Here is a 15067-nt window from a genome sequence, read left to right as displayed (position 1 = left end):
TTTGGATGTTTGTTTTGGATCTTTGTTTTCAGTGTTGCTAGCTAGCTTCTTGCTAGGTGTTGATTTTGTTTATATAATTAAGTTTTTGTTGGCCGTTCTAAAAAGAGAGATTTGGATTTGGTTTCATAGCATATACATGAAATTACTGTTTTCACACAATTGCTCACTAGATTTATTCATGAATCTCTGTTTTGTTTTTAAGCAACTATATGCTAACTGACTTTAGTTACACGCTTACACTTCTAAGTCTTCAATTATCAAAATAGCTTCATTTCTACTTTGATGAGATGGTAAGGTGATTAAAGTATGAAACAAGAAATCATAGATTCAAACCTTATATAGTGTACAAATTTAGTCGTTCAAAAAAAAAATCTTTACCCATTTAGGCTATGCGTAGTGGGCGCCGATTTGGGCGACATTGGGTGCGAACACACCCCCCCCCCGGCGATTTGGGGCGGGGGCGAGGTGTTTTCATCGCCTGGAAGAAGAAAATAATAATATTATTATATTATATGTTGTGTGTTTATATATATGTATATGTATATATGTTGTGTGTGTATATATATGTATATGTATATATGTTGTGTGGTGATATATATGTATATGTATATATGTTGTGTGTGTGTGTATATGTATATGCAAAATGAATCCTAGAAACAACTCGAACCAACCGAACCACCCATTCCCTCCTTTCGGTCAACACCATGGTTCGCAAAACCAACCGAACGTGAACTTACAATGGAACCTGATGAACCTAAACCAACCGAGCTATCCGTTTCAATTTCCCGACCCGAACCTAAACATGTACGCCAACCGAGCTATATGTTTTTTTATATTTTTAGTTATGTATTTTTTTGTATTTCTTATTAATTTTAATGCATTTTTATTTAATTGTTTGAAGAAATTGGTTTTTATTTGATTAGTTTAATTATAAAAGGAAAATAATGAAAAAAGATACCATGGGCCCAACTTGTAGCCCCTACACCATTACACCCTAAAAACAAATTCATCCATTTTGCTGACTGGACGCCACGTGTCACAATTCGTCCTCCAATTATAGCCTCTCCACTACACATAGCCTTACACATTGCTTTTCAACAAAGCAAACAATCTTGACACAAAAAAAAGATTTAAGTGGCCTAATCTCCTATTTAATAACAGTAGTTTTGACTTTTCTTTCATATCATCAATCTGTCTCTTTTATCTTGTGATCACATATTGAGTGGTTCACCTTTAATGCATTTAAGAACTAATTTTTTTCTGAATTTAAGACCAAAAAAACGGTGCTATTTAAGACGGAAAAGAAAAGACACTCATACATGATCTTTGTGCAACCACCCAAAGGAGCTTTTGCAACATAAATGCAATGAAGAGGAAAGAATTACACATTTGAAACATTAGGCTATGTGTAATGGAGGGGCTACAAAATGAGATGTTTTGTGTAATGTGGCGCCCAGTCAGCAAAATGTGGGTTTTTGTTTTAGGGGTGTAATGGTGTTGTAGCCCCTATATATATATATAAATATATATATATGTATATAGGGTTAAATCAAATAAAAATAAAATTAACTTGCTAAACATGAGAATCAAGTAGAGTAATTATATACAGTGGCGGACCCAGGATTTTTTGTCAATGGGGTCCCAATTTTTTCGGTTTACAAAATTTTTCGGGTCGGTCGTTATTCGGGTCGGGTCGAGGCGAGGAACATAATAAAACACGGAACTATGGTGTCATTGGAAACAAGTAAGTAGAAAGAATCTAAATTGCAAACTAGATGAAACATACACTTTTAATTCATACCCGAAAAACATGAACGTAATCTATATATATGGTCTTACATAATTGACCAAAACATGAAAAAATAACTCTAACACAAATAAATGATTAATTATAATATACACACACAAGGTAAATAATAAAAGAATTTGCAAAATCCATGTTAACATTATATATGTTGTATGGTGATAATGACTATATGAGAGAAACTAACAAAAAGCACAAATACCTTAACTGAATAACTAAGACTAGGATATTAAAAAAAACAACAAAAGAGGAGTATGATGGGGCTTGAACCTACAACCTCTCACAAGTAAAACAAGGGACTTTCCACTGTACCAGTTCAATGTTAATAGTATGGGTTCCAAGTATTAATTTTTATGGGGTCCTTACAAAATTTAATATACCGTCTCTAAGTAATTTTTAAAAAACATCGGTGTCCCGGGACCCCGATCGGACCTATGTGGGTCCGCCCCTGATTATATATAGAGTAATTATATAATTACTCTACTTGATTCTCATGTTTAGTACGTTAATTCCATTTGTACATTAACATTCCTCTGTATATATACATATATATATATAGGGTGGGGTTAAAATAAGAAGTGGAGTTTGTCTAAGAAGTGTAAGAAGTAATCTGGTGCGTTAGATATGTTGATCTGACGGCGGATATGGAAAGTGTGTTTTTTGTTCGGTGTGTTTTAATAGATATAGTGGTAAAAACACACTTTCTACACTTCTTAGGATAAATCTACTTCTTATTTTAATATATATATATATATATAAGGGATGGTTCAGGAGAGAAGTCGTTTTAATGCGAGAAATGTGAGAAATCAATCTGAGCCATTAATTTGTCTAATCAATGGCATATATTTATGATGGCAAACTTGTAATAAATAAGAAAAAAACTATAGAAGGTTTTTAAATAGGACATAATGGACAACATATTTTTATAGAATTCATTTTGAAGTCAGTTTCTATAATCCAATTAAATAGATTCCTTTTTTAGCAATTATCTCACTCCAAACAAATTAATATACAAGTAGAGTTTCCAAAACCACATCAATTGTTTACAAAGTACTGTGAAGAAAGGCAAGATGTATTTTTTCTTTTTTTCTAAAAAACTAGGCCTATTATCCAACTTTATATAAAGTGCATTTTTTTTTGCATGTGTAGGAATTTGTAAGGATTATTTCAATACTGAAGTGTAGGATTATTTCATTGTGTAGGGTTATTGCCCTGTATAGGTGAATGGTAATAAACTCACCTACACAAGTAACATAATAAATAATCATCTACATGAATTCCAAATAATTAATTCAGTCTTGTATGTGTAGGTTAATATGAGTTATGTGCAGGTGAAAATAAATTGAACTAGCAATTTGTATAGGCAAATATGAGTTATGTGTAGGTAAATATTAGTTACGTGCAGGTGAAAATAAAACGAACTAACAATTTGTTTAGGCGAATATGAGTTATGTGTAGGTGAATATTAGTTACGTGTAGGTGAATACTAGTAAAAATCTTTATATTTTTTAACCTAATTAATTAACATAATGAAATTTATAAAGAATGATCCGAATGTTATCTTATATGAAAATAGTTCATCAGTCAAATAATTTATGTGAAAAAATCATGTTTAAAATTAAAATAGATGGTAACGGGAAATTATAATGTTACATGATTTGTTTTTAAAATTAAAATAACAAAAAAAATTAAATAACAAAGGGATAATATGTATAATTTTGTTTAAAGATTTAGGATGTGTAATCAAATAATGTCAGTATGCTAACGGTTTCTTAATTTTGTTTTATGAATAAAATATTTATTTAAACATATTAAAATATCTAAAAATAGCATTAATAGTTTCAATATAAACAACTTAGTAAGTTTTACCATTCTACCCCATATTTAATTAAAATAGAAAAAGAAAAGAAAAAATATGATTGGCTAGATTGATTTCTCTCCTTTCTTGCAATAACTTGACTTCTTTCTTGAACTTAAACCTATATATATATATATATATATATATAGGGTAAGGATCCTAAGAGAACCCTTTACAAATTGAGAACTTTGAGAACCATTTTGGACCACTAAAAACATCTTTAAAAAAATCATAAAACAAAAAATACTAAAAAATTTAAAAAAGTAAAAAAAACTAAAATTCTTATATTTCATTCCGGTTTCATTAAAAAAATAAAAAAAAACAAAAAAAAAACGTTGTATTATACACATATGTATAATTTTATATAATCTTTAGTTACGTAATATACACATATGTACAGTATCATTTATCTTAAATTATACACATGTGTACAAAAAAACATGTAAATGTACATATATGTATATATTATACATATGTGTATATAACTTAGCTAAACCGAGTTTTTTTAATGAAACCGGGATGATAAAATAAGAATTTTGGTGTTTTTACTTTTTTTATTTTTGTGTTTTTTTTTATTTTATGATTTTTTTTTTATTTTTTGGTTTTTTGTTGTCCAAAATAGTTCTCATAGTTCTCAATTTCATAAAGATTCTCTCATGATCCTGATCATATATATATATATATATATATATATATACACGTGTGTGTGTAAGACACATGTGAATATAATAATAATAAATGGAAAAGGAAGAAAGGGCGATAAACAGTCCCCCCAAAAAAAAAAAGAAAAAAAAATTTTCACCCAAGAGGCGGTGTTGTAGTCCTTTTGTCGCCCTAAAACCCTCAAATTTTGCCCTAAAACCCTCAAATTTGTAGCCCCACTACAGGTAGCCTTATAAAGAATGAAAATGCATCTACCTTCAAAAGGGAAAAAGGAAATGTTATAAATACGGCCCATTACCATATTTCAATTTACTTATAAGCGGGTTAGTGACTTGGTGCAGATTCGGGTTATGTTATATTTATAGCATGTAAAATAGTAAATAATTAAGAGTATATGGGTCGGAAGTCAACCTCCATCATTTTATTCATTTTTTATATTGAAATAATTTATTGAATTATATTATGTGAAAATTACTAAAACAAACATGTTTGACACATTTTTTAAAATAAGCTTTGACTCCTTCTAGACTATTAAGGTTGCACCATGAGAGACAAGCTGCTAAAGACAACCTGCTTCTTTTATCACTGAAAATCGTAAGATAGATTCTAACTTCTAACAATTAAAAGTTGACATCCGAGACAAGTAGGCTAACTTTTGCGTACATAACAAGATTATTAGTTATCTACGCCACCTTGTCAAAGTAGGCTAAAAATAGTTCTCTCTCTATATCTACTGTTAATTAAAAATAAACAATTATTTAATTAGTATAATTGAGAGGTTTGATGTCATTAAGAAGTTTTTTTAAGGCTTTTTTTTATATAAAAATTATTTGTGAAAGAATGATATGATCTAACTCTTGGTAGCATGGCTTCTCTGGATTACTTAAAGTTTGTGGTGGGAATGCTTGCTAGGGTTCTAATCATATTCTAGACATTCTAATGTTTTTTAGCAGATTTTTTTGGTATTAGAAAAAATCAAAGAATGAAAATAAAGTGATCGAATTAAATGAAAAAAACAATTTTTTTATTATTATATTAAGTAAAACTAAAATTAGTTTATATATATAGGGGAGAGTTATACTAAAAAGAAATAGTTTCCTAAGAAGACTAGGAATAAATCAAAGTCATTGGATCATGTTAATCAATTGTTGAGATTTAAAATTAACAAAAACTGACATAGTTTTCTAAAATTACTCTTTCACCACTATAACCGACATAGTTTCTTAGAAATGTTCTTTCACCATAGGTTGTAATGCCACTTGTCAAAAATCTATTGGTTCTTACCATTCTTAGGAAACTCTTTCTTTTTATTTGAACCCTATATATATATATATATATATATATATATATATATATATATATATATATATAGGGGATGGTTCAAGAGAGAAATGATATTATTGCAAGAAATGCGAGAAATGAATATTGATCAATAGTTTTGTTTTAAGTTTTAAATGTTTAAATCTAAATAAAAAAGTATTAATCATTCTCTTTCTTCAATTAATATAACTAATAAACCATAATACTTATCTACTTAATTAATATAACTAATTAAATTATTATAATTGAAAAATATTAAGAACTTATTTATTTTTATAACTTATATTTTGTGTCTTGAATTGTTATCCTACACAAGTATAATTTATTCATTAAAATTTCTTTCTATCCAAAACTAATCTCTTCCAACTCAATATATTTATATCCATCAAAACATACTTATATTATAATGAATAATACCAAAAAAACTATTTTACATGTGTTTGCATTAAAAATGAACAAAAAACATACAACCTACACAAAAACGTATAATCTACACTTGTTCTGAGAATAAGACAACATATAACCTACACACAAAATTTATCATCAATGAAATACACACGCACACGAAAACATATAACCTACACACAAAAATTTTATCTTACACAAATACAATTTATTCATACATTAATTTCTTTTTCTTCAAACTCAACATATCAATATCCATCAACACGTAGTTACATTGTGATGAATAATATAAAAAACTGTCTTACACATGTTTGTATTAAATGTCAATAAAAAATATACAACCTATACAAAAACATTTAACTTACACTTGTTCTAAGAATAAAAAAACATATAACCTACATACAAAAAAATATAACCTACGCATGTGTAGGATATGTGTATCTTTGTGTAGTTTATATAATTGCTGATGTCGAATTACATATTTATGTTGTATGTTTTTTGTATGTTGTACGTTTTTATCGCTCAAAACAAGTGTAGGTTATATAACTTTGTGTAGGTTGGATATTTATTGTTTACATTTAATGGACACATTTGTATGAAATTTTTTTATTATTATTTATGACAATAATTTTTATAGACATACCAATTGAAAAAAAATATATATATTATGTTTTGATATTTAGTGTTAAACAACATGCTAATAAATTGAGTGGAAGTTATTTTTTTTTAATATAAAGAATAGTATTATATGAATAAATTGTATTTATGTTGAATAAAATGAATAATATGTAAATAAAAAATAAAACTAAAGTAGTTGTTTTTTATATTTTTAATTATTATAGTTAAATTAGTTAGATATATTAATTAGAGAGAGATTTATTATGGTTATATTAGTTGTATTAATTGGAAAGAGAGAGCACATTTATGTTGCATTTACATCTTTTTTATTTATTTTTAAATATATAAAATCTAAAATAAAACTAGTGGCTCATATTCATTTCTCTCATTTTTTGCAATAATTTGATTTCTTTCTTTAACTTAAACATATATATATATATATATATATATATGATTGATTTCTTTTGAGAACCACTTTGAGTTTTAAGAACTCGAAAGAACTCAACGTAACAATTTTTATTTTTGAATTTTTTTTACACATGTGTAATACGTAAGTGTAAGTAATGTACAAAAAATTACCGTAATTTTTTACACACCGAATCGACATTTTACACATGTGTAACTAAAGTTTAAACTTGTGTAATCAACAAAAATATTTATTCTCTCTCCTGATTCATTTTTTATTCAGATTTAATCTCAGCCACATATTCTAACCCATTTAATTAAATTTGTGGTCAAAAATTGAGTTATCAAAGTTCTAACAACTCAGGAGGTTCTCAAATTATCCCTCCCTTATATATATATATATATGTATATATATAGGTTTAAGTTCAAGAGAGAAATGATATTATTACAAGAAATATGAGAAATGAATATGAACCAGTAGTTTTTTTTAAGTTTTAAATGCTTAAAAATAAATAAAAAAGATGTAAATACAACAATAAATGCACACACACACTCTCTCTCTCTCCAATTAATACAACTAATATAACCATAATAAATCTTTCTCTAATTAATATATCTAACTAATTTAGCTATAATAATTAAAAAGATAAAAACACTACTTTAGTTTTATTTTTTATTTTCACATAATTCATTTTATTCAACATAAATATAATTTATTCATATAATAGTATTTATTTATATTAAAAAAATAATCACCACTCAATATATTAGCATATATCAACTTATTTTTAACATTAAATATCAAAACATAATATATATATTTTTTCAATTGGTATGCCTATAAAAATTATTGTCATAAATAATAATAAAAAAATATCATACAAATGTGTCCATTAAATGTAAACAATTAATATACATCCTACACAACGTTATATTACCTACACTTGTATTGAGCAATAAAAACGTACAACATACAAAAAGCATACAGCTTACATATGTAATTTGACATCAACAATTATATAAACTATACAAAGATACACATACCTTACACATGCGTAGGTAATATGTTTTTCGTATGTAAGCTATAGGTTTTCTTATTCTTAGAATAAGTGTAGGTTACATGTTTTTGTGTAGGTTGTATATTTTTTATTGACATTTAATGCAAACATGTGTAAGATAGTTTTTTTTATTATTTATCACAATGTAACTACGTGTTGATGGATATTGATATGTTGAGTTTGAAGAAATTGATTTTAAAAAGAAATTAATGTAGGAATAAATTGTATTTGTGTAAGATAAAATTTTCGTGTGTCGGTTATGTGTTTTATGTGTGTAGGTTAAATGTTTCCGTGTGCGTAAGTATTTTATTGATGATGAATTTTGTGTGTAGGTTAAATGTTTTTCGTGTGTAGTTTATATGTTGTCTTATTCTTAGAACAAGTATAGATTATACGTTTTTGTGTAGGTTGTATGTTTTTTGTTGATATCTAATGCAAACACATGTAAAATAGTTATTTGGTATTATTCATCATAATGTAACTATGTGTTGATGGATATTGATATATTGAGTTGGAAGAAATTAGTTTTGGATAGAAAGAAATTTTAATGTATGAATAAATTATACTTGTGTAGGATAAAAATTTAAGAAACAAAAAGTAAGTTATAAAAATAAATGTGTTCGTAATATTTTCTAATTATAATAATTTAATTAGTTATATTAAATAAATAGATAAGTATTATAGTTTATTAGTTATATTAAATGAAGAAAGAGAATAATTAATATTTTCTTTATTTAGCTTTAAGCATTTAAAATTTAAAACAAAACTAGTGGTTCATATTCACTTCTTACATTTTTTGCAATAATATCATTTCTCTCTTGAACCATCCCCTATATATATATATATATATGTATATATATATATATGTATATATATATATATATACATATATATATATATGTATATATATATATATGTATATATATATATATATGTATATATATATATGGTAAGGATCCTAAGAGAACCCTTTGTAAATTGATAACTTTGAGAACCATTTTGGACCACTAAAAACACCTTTAAAAAAATCATCAAACAAAAATTATTAAAAATTTTAAAAAGGTAAAAAAACCAAAATTCTTATATTTCATTCCGATTTCATTAAAAAAAAGAAAAAAAACGTCGTATTATACACATATGTATAATTTTATTTAATCTTTAGTTATGTAATATACACATATGTATAATATCATTTATCTTAAATTATACACATGTGTACAAAAAGACATGTAAATGTATATATGTATATATTATACATATGTGTATATAATTTAGCTAAACCGAGGTTTTTTTTATGAAACCGGGATGATAAAATAAGAATTTTAGTTTTTTTACTTTTTTGATTTTTGTGTTTTTTTTTATTTTATGATTTTTTTTATTTTTAGGTTTTTTGTGGTTCAAAATGGTTCTCATAGTTCTCAATTTCAAAAAGGTTCTCTCATGATCTTGATCATATATATATATATATATATATATATATATTCAGAGATAATTAACCGATTTGGAATTAAGGCCCGGCGTAACGCGCCGGGTTAAAAACTTAGTTAATTAACAAGGCGAGTCTGAGCTATTAATAACTGGGTCGAAAAGTGTAACAACGCGGACTTTTTGAATTAATATTTTATTAAACACCCGACCCGGTTCGATGTTCGGGTTACATTTATCACGTTTGTTCGAGTCATTATTATTTTATTATTATTTGTTATAATATTAATTTAATATATAATATATAAAACAACTTTGATAAATATTCAATTATCACCTTAAACTACATCTTAACCCATTTGTGTTTCCCTCTTCATACGTCAGGGACCATTTTGAAATTTCTGCATACTATTTTCTTTATTTAGCTTTAAGCATTTAAAATTTAAAACAAAACTAGTAATTCATATTCATTTCTTACATTTTTTGCAATAATATCATTTCTCTCTTGAACCATCCCCTATATATATATATATGTATATATATATATATATGTTAAGGATCCTAAGAGAACCCTTTGTAAATTGATAATTTTGAGAACCATTTTGGACCACTAAAAACACCTTTAAAAAAAATCATCAAACAAAAAATATTAAAAATTTTAAAAAGGTAAAAAAACCAAAATTATTATATTTCATTCCGGTTTCATTAAAAAAAAAGAAAAAAAACGTCGTATTATACACATATGTATAATTTTATTTAATCTTTAGTTACGTAATATATACATATGTACAGTATCATTTATCTTAAATTATACACATGTGTACAAAAAAACATGTAAATGTACATATATGTATATATTATACATATGTATATATAATTTAGCTAAACCGAGGTTTTTTTTATGAAACCGGGATGATAAAATAAGAATTTTAGTTTTTTTACTTTTTTGATTTTTGTGTTTTTTTTATTTTATGATTTTTTTTTATTTTTAGGTTTTTGTGGTTCAAAATGGTTCTCATAGTTCTCAATTTCAAAAAGGTTCTCTCATGATCTTGATCACACACACACACACACACACACATATATATATATATATTCAGAGATAATTAACCGATTTGAAAACAAGGCCCAGCATAACGCGCCGGGTTAAAAACTTAGTTAATTAACAAGGCGAGTCTGAGCTATTAATAACTGGGTCGAAAAGTGTAACAACGCGGACTTTTTGAATTAGTATTTTATTAAACACCCGACCCGGTTTGATGTTCGGGTACATTTATCGCGTTATTCGAGTAATTATTATTTTATTATTATTTGTATATATAATATACAAATATATAAAACAACTTTGATAAATATTCAATTATCACCTTAAACTACATCTTAACCCATTTGTGTTTCCCTCTTCATACTTCAGGGACCATTTTGAAATTTCTGCATACTATTTTCTTTATTTAGCTTCAAGTATTTAAAATTTAAAACAAAACTTGTGGTTCATATTCATTTCTTACATTTTTTGCAATAATATCATTTCTCTCTTGAACCATCCCCTATATATATATATATGGTAAGGATCCTAAGATAACCCTTTGTAAATTGATAACTTTGAGAACCATTTTGGACCATTAAAAACACCTTTAAAAAAATCATCAAACAAAAAATATTAAAAATTTTAAAAAGGTAAAATAACCAAAATTCTTATATTTCATTCCGGTTTCATTAAAAAAAAGAAAAAAAACGTCGTATTATACACATATGTATAATTTTATTTAATCTTTAGTTACGTAATATATACATATGTACAGTATCATTTATCTTAAATTATACACATGTGTACAAAAAAACATGTAAATGTACATATATTTATATATTATACATATGTGTATATAATTAGCTAAACCGAGGTTTTTTTTATGAAACCGGGATGATAAAATAAGAATTTTACTTTTTTTACTTTTTTGATTTTTGTGTTTATTTTTTATTTTATGATTTTTTTTTATTTTTAGGTTTTTTGTGGTTTAAAATGGTTCTCATAATTCTCAATTTCAAAAAGGTTCTCTCATGATCTTGATCATATATATATATATATATTCGGAGATAATTAACCGATTTGGAAACAAGGCCCGGCGCAACGCGCCGGGTTAAAAACTTAGTTAATTAACATCAATTGATTAAACGTTTAACAGGTAATTAGTTATACCTCTGTGTTCTTCGTCTCTCACTCTTCAATAGCCCTAACATCAATTGATCAAACGTTTAACAGATTGATCAATTGATGATTCTAGGGTTAGTTCTTAAACTAAGTTGTATATCCGTTTGTTCATAAAGTTTTTGTTTCACTTCCTAATCATCTAATCCTCTGTATCAGATGGTTGGCTGGTTTGTGATAAGGCTCCAGACGCCTGGGGACGCAGGTTCGATTCCCCTAGCCCGTCTTTTTAGTGATTTTTTTATATTATCATTTTTAATCACTTTTAATAAATAATAATTAATGGATAATCAATGTTTTATTAAAACCGACATAATAACTCGTTGTCATCCCGAACTTAGATTATAACCATGAATATATGATATATTTATATTAATGTATATATATGCATATATATATATGTATATATTAGTTATTAAAAATTTGATAAAGGTTTTTATTTATTAAGGTTTTGTTTATTTAAAATACATAACACAATACATATGTATATATTTAAATACCATATTATTTTACATAATTATTTGGCAAGTATTTTATAAACCAAATGTATTTTTTTTATAAATATTTATATATATATAATACAACTTTAACTAAAAGTAAAACTTGTAAATAAAAGTCATTTAAAAATGATTCTTTTTATATAAATTAATATATTATTTGATAAGTAATCGTCATTTATAAACTTATATAAATTATTATTTTACGAACACCCGTTCAAACTCGAATCTCTGTATATAAGTTATCAATATTTATTTGCTTAATTAGTTTACAAATATGAGTTTAGATGACTAAAAAGAATATAATAGTAACTTAATAGCTTTGTAATTATCGAACTCGCTTATACGATCTAGTTCTTTAACTTAGCGTATCTTCGTATTCTTTTTCCTTATTAGGCTTTGTCATCAACGCGCGTGACCCGCTTTCGTTATTTTTAGTGTTATCCATTCACTTTTGTTCGTCTGTTAAGGTGAGTACCACATTCCCCTATTTTACTCGTTTTCTCATGTTTTGGGGACATATGCGTAAATATATTTCTCATTATATACTTATACTTAAAACTGCAACTTTGTCTTATGTGTTAACAACTTATACCTTACTTGTTTATGTGCTTATTTGCTTTTTATGTTTTCGCATTCGGAGAGGTCCAACATAATCTCAGTCTAGTATGATCATACGCCAGTCGTTATAGCTTTGTGCTTCTCGACATCTCAGTTATACTTGCTCATTTGGTTATTTTGTTATTCTCATATGACTTGTTGCAAATACATATTTTTATTTATACTTTGAACTGGTGTGTTGTTCACTCAACCTTGTGTTGACAAAACTATATTATTTTCAACGCATATGCAGGTATTCGTTTGATGTGAAGTGCACGACCACTTAAGGATCTATAATAGAAGAAAACTTAACGAGACATATTGTTATTGATTGATATATGTACTTGTTTATTTGGTTTTTGTATGGATGTTGTTACTTGTCAATTTATTTAATAGATATCGAAACTTATATTATTGCTTGATAGTAACCTTTGAAAAGCTGTGAGCAATCAGTCCGCCCCGGCATTTCCGCCGTAGGTTGGGGTGTGACAAAAAGTAGTGATTACATCAAAACAAATTGCAAACGGTCAACAAGCTGCGCTACTACCTCGTTTTGAATTGCAAAACCCAATCATTTAAAAACTGCATTGGCGGATCTTTTAATCATAACATTACTATGCGTAACCCGTTGAATTTGGCAAAGTAACTCCACAGCTGCAGGCGCAAAGAAACCAAAAGTTTCAAAAGCAGAAGGAATAAATAAATGTTGATTGTCAAGACATGTCTTCTCATGTTTAATCACCGTTCATGAAGAGCTTGACCGACTGTGAAACTAATACTCTCTAAGCCCACCAAAGAGGAAACCCCTGTTAGATCCACACACACTCCTGTTAGCCGACTTTGAAATCCTCTTCATTTTCTTCTCTTAGCCGGCTCTTATATCAGCTCGTAGGCTAGAATGAGTTAGCCGGCTCAAACATCTTCTCCTAGGCCTTAGCCATGTAGGATTTAGCCGCCGAATTCAATATTTTTGCACACCAAATTGAATGTGTTTTTTGTTTTTTTATTTTAAAATTTGTATTGTCATATATTTTAAACTTATATTTGTGAATGATAGGGGTGAAGTTTGTTATGAAAGATAGCTTACATGATTATATTTGTAAAATAAGAATAATAATTGTGAAGAAGTGTTGCAACGATGAGAGGTTTAGTTTTTTTTTTTCACTAGATTAATGCGTTGGATTGGAATATTGGATAGATTCGTACAGTTTTGTTTTATCAGCCACCAGTCCACTCTCCGTTCTCCAATAGTCAAGTTAGCTCTTCTTTACTCCAATATGTGGGTATATACTATTAAAAAGTTTAAAAAGGTTAGTCCACTCTCCGTTCTCAAAGACAATTATGAAACAAAACTTCACAACTATGTATGTACACATGAATCTATGAGGGTGTTTGGGATTATTTGGTTTAGTCTAATTATGACTTATAACTTATTGAAAAGTTTAAAAAGGTGTTTAGGGGGATGAGTTGATAGGTTACAAACTTGCGACTTATAACTTATTGCTCTAAGTGGAGGTAAAATAAGAAATCTCAATTCTCAAACACCACCTATGTCTTGCAAACCCTATTATATATGTTGCTATGAGAATTCAAGTTTTTTCATTAGATTGGATAGATCTGTAAAGCTTTCGCGTAATTGATTTGTGTTGAACCTTGTTCCCAAAGATTTGAAGATATCAAGAATAACGGCATTAAAAGAGGGCCAAGACCGAAGTCTCATTAACCACTACTCTCCGGTCTCCAATAGTCAAGACTCAAGTTAGAGTATTCATACTCCATTCCCTATCATCGTCCTTATAATTTAATTTAATTAAAAAATATATTATTTTCTATCAGTTTCTAAAAATCCCATTCCATATATGAATCATAAATTCATAATAGCCTAAAAAATATGAGGCGTTGCTTTGCTTTCTTCTAAAAATATGTATGGGGAAATATGGGGATGGGTCATGGGGCCACAGGGGTTTGGGTTGAACTGTTGAAATTATTTTTTTTGTATGATTTTCTTAAAACCTGGTAATGAGGTTAGGGAGTAAATGGAGAAATAACATGTTTGGGCCAGGTCCAATCCAATATGTGTGGGTATGCATATTATAGAATGTAATATTGTTAATATGGTTTCAGAAACTCTATATTAGAATTTAGGAATAGTAAACATGATAATTTCTCAACAAAATTATTTTCAAACTTCTTTGAATAATACCATAG

Source organism: Bidens hawaiensis, unplaced genomic scaffold (genome assembly GCF_021521415.1).
Source record: "Bidens hawaiensis isolate Kalapana, Puna unplaced genomic scaffold, B.hawaiensis_p1.1 tig00001961_1, whole genome shotgun sequence".
NCBI classification, from domain to species: Eukaryota; Viridiplantae; Streptophyta; class Magnoliopsida; order Asterales; family Asteraceae; genus Bidens; species Bidens hawaiensis.
The sequence above is the reverse complement of the archived record's forward strand: the minus strand, read 5'-3'. Positions refer to the sequence as shown.